Source organism: Notothenia coriiceps, unplaced genomic scaffold, assembly GCF_000735185.1.
Source record: "Notothenia coriiceps isolate Sejong01 unplaced genomic scaffold, NC01 NC01_scaffold00004483, whole genome shotgun sequence".
In the NCBI taxonomy this organism is placed as follows: Eukaryota; Metazoa; Chordata; class Actinopteri; order Perciformes; family Nototheniidae; genus Notothenia; species Notothenia coriiceps.
Genome location: NW_011337184.1, coordinates 307,490 through 312,971, shown reverse-complemented (window position 1 = coordinate 312,971; position 5,482 = coordinate 307,490).

Here is a 5,482-nt window from a genome sequence, read left to right as displayed (position 1 = left end):
CACATGGGTAGACTTCGCGTCCTTAAAATCCCCACAATGCTTTGCGCACGGACCAATTTCCCCAAATCTGTGGCGGAAAATGTAAGGTGGGGCCTCTCATGTGACGCACACCTGCACACTTGCTAGCCTGTTCCACTCTTCGTTTTCCGAATGCCAGGAAGGATTCTTGCCTAGCTTCTGAAGCTTGTGCTACCAAGCAAGCATCCTCGCGATTGAGAAACGGCCAATATCTTACCCTAAGCCTAACCCCTTTATTTTAAATGTTATAATGTCGGAGTTTTTTTGCCGTCCGCGAGGAAAAGAAATGGGGCTCAGAGCCCCAATAGAAATACATTGCTTCTAAAATCGTTCTGTGTCAGAATACTGAAATCTGTATTTTTTAAAATCTCTTTTTCCTTCTAATTTGTTATTATTTACATTGCTTTTAAAATCGTTCTGTGTGACACGAAAAAAATGGGGAAATGGTGTTGGTGAACACGAATCAATAGATTAATTCCGTGACTATAACACGAAATGCCGTGAGACTGTGTTGAACATTGTAGCTTTGGTGTTTTTATCTTATTTTCAATGCAAGTGTTTACTCCAAAGACTGCTGCAATATTTATCAAAATGACTGACTGTGCTCTCTGTCACACTTATGATGAAAGTCAAGAGAGAATCAGAAAAAAAAAACTGAAAAGCTCTCAACAGTTAAAGCAGTCTTAATAAAAAGCATTAGAAACCTCCTGCACACCTGGCTTTTGTCAATACAAAAGCAGCCTAACGACAAACAGTAACTTTTGACATTGGTCTCCTGAAGGCAGCATTAAAATCACCCATAAGCGTAGCCTAAGGGTGCCAGCCGGCATGCAAGCCTCACAGGGAAGGATTTGATCTGCAGTGGTCGCCCAGAGCTATTTGAATTGGATAATCCCAGAACTTTCCTGGTAAGCTTACAAGTTCATATTCTCCTCATGCAGGATGCAACATTTCAGACTTCTCCGTGGATAAATCATTTGGATGCAGATGGTGGCCTTTTGGTGACACAGCAGAGAGATGGGCAAGACACAACAAGGCCATCAACAAACAGGAAGCTGAGTTTGAGGAAAGGAAGATGCTCTGCTGAGAGAAACCACCTTCCTCATTACTGACTGAGATGTTTGCTAAGTAGCTCCCCAGATGCTTCAGTCAGAGTGTGTTTAGGGCCAGGCAGCAAAGAGGGCTTCTGAATAAAAGACCAGTAACTGACACTCATGGCCTATTTGTTTCCTTTTCAAAGGGACGAGGGCAAGTATTTTAATTTATTATTCTGTCACCCCGAAGACTCCTAGTTTACTAACAACTTTCTGGTGTACTGAAAGTGTTTTTCCTTTTACTTATGTGGTAATCTGTTGAGCATCAGTACTGACTAATCGCTTGTGAGTATATTGTTATAAATATCTCCAAAGCCAAAAAAAATCTGGGATGAATTTAAACCTGTGATTTCATGACGATAAGTGATTGCTACCTCATCACTCAAGGAACATGTTGCTGCTATGTGTAAAATGGTCATATCCAGTATCTGATTGGAGCCTTTCACCGCGCTTACAATAGGCCAGGACTGAGTGGCCTGTCAGGCAGGTATCACACAGCGACCATGCAGAAAAAACACAGCTCAAAATGTGAATATTTCTCTGAGCTATTTATAATCAGCATTATTGTGGAAAACCTTGAATAATTTTCTCAAGAGGGAAAAAAACACATTTGTTAAGAATAATGTTACTATGGAGAAAGAGCGCAATGCCATAAGCAATCAAAATCAGATATGCTTAAACCAAAATTAACTGATGGACATTGGATGCTGAAATACAATAGTAGAAAAAGGGGGGGGGTCTCTAGTGTGTTACAGAGGCTTTTGTGCATGTAAATGTTTTTCACAGGCTAAAATCCCAAAGTTCTCTCCCACACACTAGATTGGAGTCCTTTGTGTACTTCCAGTGGCAACACCACGTACGTGATAGGCTGAGGGGCGAGATACCTCTAAGCGGTTGTGTAATCACAACAGAGCCGGCCAGCTAACCAATCAGAGCAGACTGGGCTCTGGTTTCAGACAGAGGGTGAAAAGAGGTGCTGCAGCACAGTATGAGACAAATAAAGAGCTTTTTGAACATGTAAGCATGGAGACATGTCGCAGTAGAGACACTAAATAAAGATATGAACCCGCAAATGAGCATAAAAAGGCCCCTTAAGGGAACAGGGAAATCCCCTAATATATATATCCCTTGTTTGTCTTTCCCCAATATGTTTGCATATACGCAAACCTTGAGCGACAAAAGCCCCATTTATGGGAAAAAAGCCAGGTTGAAATAAACCAGTATATAATGGTAATGCTATGAGTTTTTTTATGGCATTGTGATGTGTCTTTAAATTGGTTGGAAATGTATTGCCTCTCATATCTTATGCTGAAATAAACATAATTTAAGGACATCCAAACTTCTATAACAAGGCAATCATTTTAGCAACAAATTGGCCTCACAGTTACATTGCTTGGCCGTGTTTTTCTTGTTTCTCGAACACCTAATAAGGTGGTGCTGATTTAAGCTCCAGGCTCTGAAACGTCCCACCAGAGACCTCACAGGGTGACATCACAGGTATTACACAAATGTTTTCCTACAGTCTCGCTCTGCTAGCACAGAAAACCTCAGATGCATTCACCGTCTCTCTCTGGCTGCACACCGTTTTATTCTCACATCATCTAACACCTATACAACACAACATTATTCACACCTCCACCCACAGCTGACTAAACTGACCAACAATTGCACAGCTACTGTTAGTATGCTCTGTTAGCAGTAACAAATCTGCTAAATGTATTTCCTGAAAAACTGGAGGTGTTTGTGGGATTTAAACCCAGCCCCTCTCACATCCCTTAAAAAAAGACTATTGTTTCCAGCAAATGAAAAAAGGGTCAGGAGTTGAATTATTCCGATGCTGAGTTGTTGATGTCTTAATGTGAGGTCAGGAAGTCTACTGCAACATAAGAGTGTCTTTTAAATCCTCTTCAAAAACATAATAATTACTTACACAACAGCTCGAGGCTGAGTTATCATTAATGTCATGTTCATGAGCACACTCTGCTTTTCTGTTTCTCTGCACACATATTACACCCTTGATAAAGCACACTCTTACATGCACATGATCACAAACTCAGAAGCAGATTGCACACTATGACGCTTGTTCACAGGCAGGCTCTGCACAGCTGGAGATACAGTCCCGTGCATGCATTGCTGTAGATAGACACACACACACACACACACACACACACACACACACACACACACACACACACACACACACACACACACACACACACACACACACACACTTCCTGGCCCGTGTCTAATCTACTCCCCACCTTGCAGATCAATAATTCATCAATTTAATCTTCAATGATGTTCCTAATCAAACTTTCATGTGACAGGATGACTTTGTTAGAGTGATATTAATAGAAGAAAATTAAAGTATTTGTTGCAAGCCGCACTGAGAACGTAATGCAACATGCATGAGGAGGCAAGGTGAAGAAGGTGAAGGGCAGGCAGATATCACCGGTTGAGTCAAAGGGTTTTTGTTGAGCAGTTAGCGAGACCAGAGCAGACAACAGAGAAAGATAGAGCCAACTACTCTGAGACTCCTCTCCACTAATGGCTCTAATGAGCTCCCTGGAGTCCTGGCTCTTTAAGACACAGAAATGCAGTGGAGATCCACAATGGGGGCAAACGGAGAGAGCGAAGACATGAAATGAACTAGATAGCAAGCGATTAATTGCGAATAACTTAAAGGTGACCTATCATGCAAAATGCACTTTTGTACGTCTTTTATACATGAACATGTGTCCCCGGTGTTCCAGGGAACTCAGCAAGTGTCAGAAAACACAACCCTCTCTATTTTCCTCCATACCCAAGTCTCTTACAAAGGGGCTGCAACGGATCTGATACAGACTGATCCAGATTTGAACACTTCTATGACGTCACAGAAGTGGCGCTACGGCTATTGGGCCAACTCCACCAATCAGGAGGAGACAGCCACGGACATTGCCGTTGGAAAACGCTGGAGACGCTGTAGTACATATGCCAGGCCTGTAGATGGTGCTGTTCTCACAGAATCAGCCCATGCAAAGACAGTGTTAAATTGAGCGAAATGAGGAATGGCTAAAATGCATGATCTGTTTGGTATTTTGAAAAATAAAAAGTATAAATATGCCTTATAGGTATGGTCCTACTATATTATTAAAATATAGCATGATAGGTCCACTTTAATAGAGGTGCAAAGACTGGCGGGGGAATGACAAAATAGTGATCATGCATGAGCTCACACAGGCCCAGCCACACACACGCATGCAAAGGGTCAGGCATCTCCATCATTCACACATTTGTGAGCCGCGAGGAAGCCGCAGTCATCACCAGAGCTACAGTTCTTGTTTTGTTTAGGGTTGACCCATTTAAGATAAACAAAACATCAATAACGCTTTCCTCAGCAAGCAAGCACACACACACACACAAGCGTGCGAAAACCACGTTCCCGCTCATCCCGACTGCGAGAGGAAGTCAGCGAGAGTGTTTGAAGTGTGTTTGATCAAACAGAGAGTATGCAGCACCACTAGCGGATGCCACAGCCTATACTCCTCACAGCGCCCAGAGACAGCCATACACGCCTCCTGTCAATTTTCTCTCTTTCTCTCCATCTCTCACACTTTACTCTCCATCCTCATTTTCCCTTCTACTCGTCTGTGTCCATCCCATCCATCTTCCCCCCCGATTTTAATTCTGGATTGGTTTGAAACACTTTTGAGCTCATTGCCTTAACAAATCAAACAGTAATTGCTACAGACACTAATCTCATTAAGATACATGGCTGACATACTTCTTAAAAAAAAAAAACTATATTTCATTTCAAGCCCTTTCTTTTCTTCTCTTTCATAACACATCCTTATCTAAAACAAACGAGGAAGCTCCTCACAGCCATGCTCCTTGTTAGGCAAATATAATTCACCACTGTGCATAAACTATAAATATACCCGTTACTATCTCTTCCTTCCTTCCCTCCTGTCTCTGGCTTCACCCCGGGCTTTGGATGATTGGTGCCACAGCGAGCTTCATGGCACCCACTTGAGTCCACGTAGCCACAGTGCGAAATCAAATAAGTCTACAGTAAGTATGTTTGTTTGTTCAGAGACTGATACTTCCAATAGAGAAGCACCTTCTTCTTGTGCAACTGCTATGAAGGACGTCAACACAAAGCCCAGTGGAGAACAGAGTCCTCCTGCAAGCCCCTTCAGTAATCAGGGATGAGAAGAGGTGGGAGAGGAGGGAGAAAAAAGGGGGGGAAGCCGAGAGAAGGGGAGCCCAGCAGTTGCTTCAGAACTACAAGGCGAGGAATATTTGCCAGCCTGTGATTAGGCTCTTCAAACCGGTGTAAGGATCTTTTTTTTTTTGCTAATGGAGCAAACACACTTACATACTCCTGA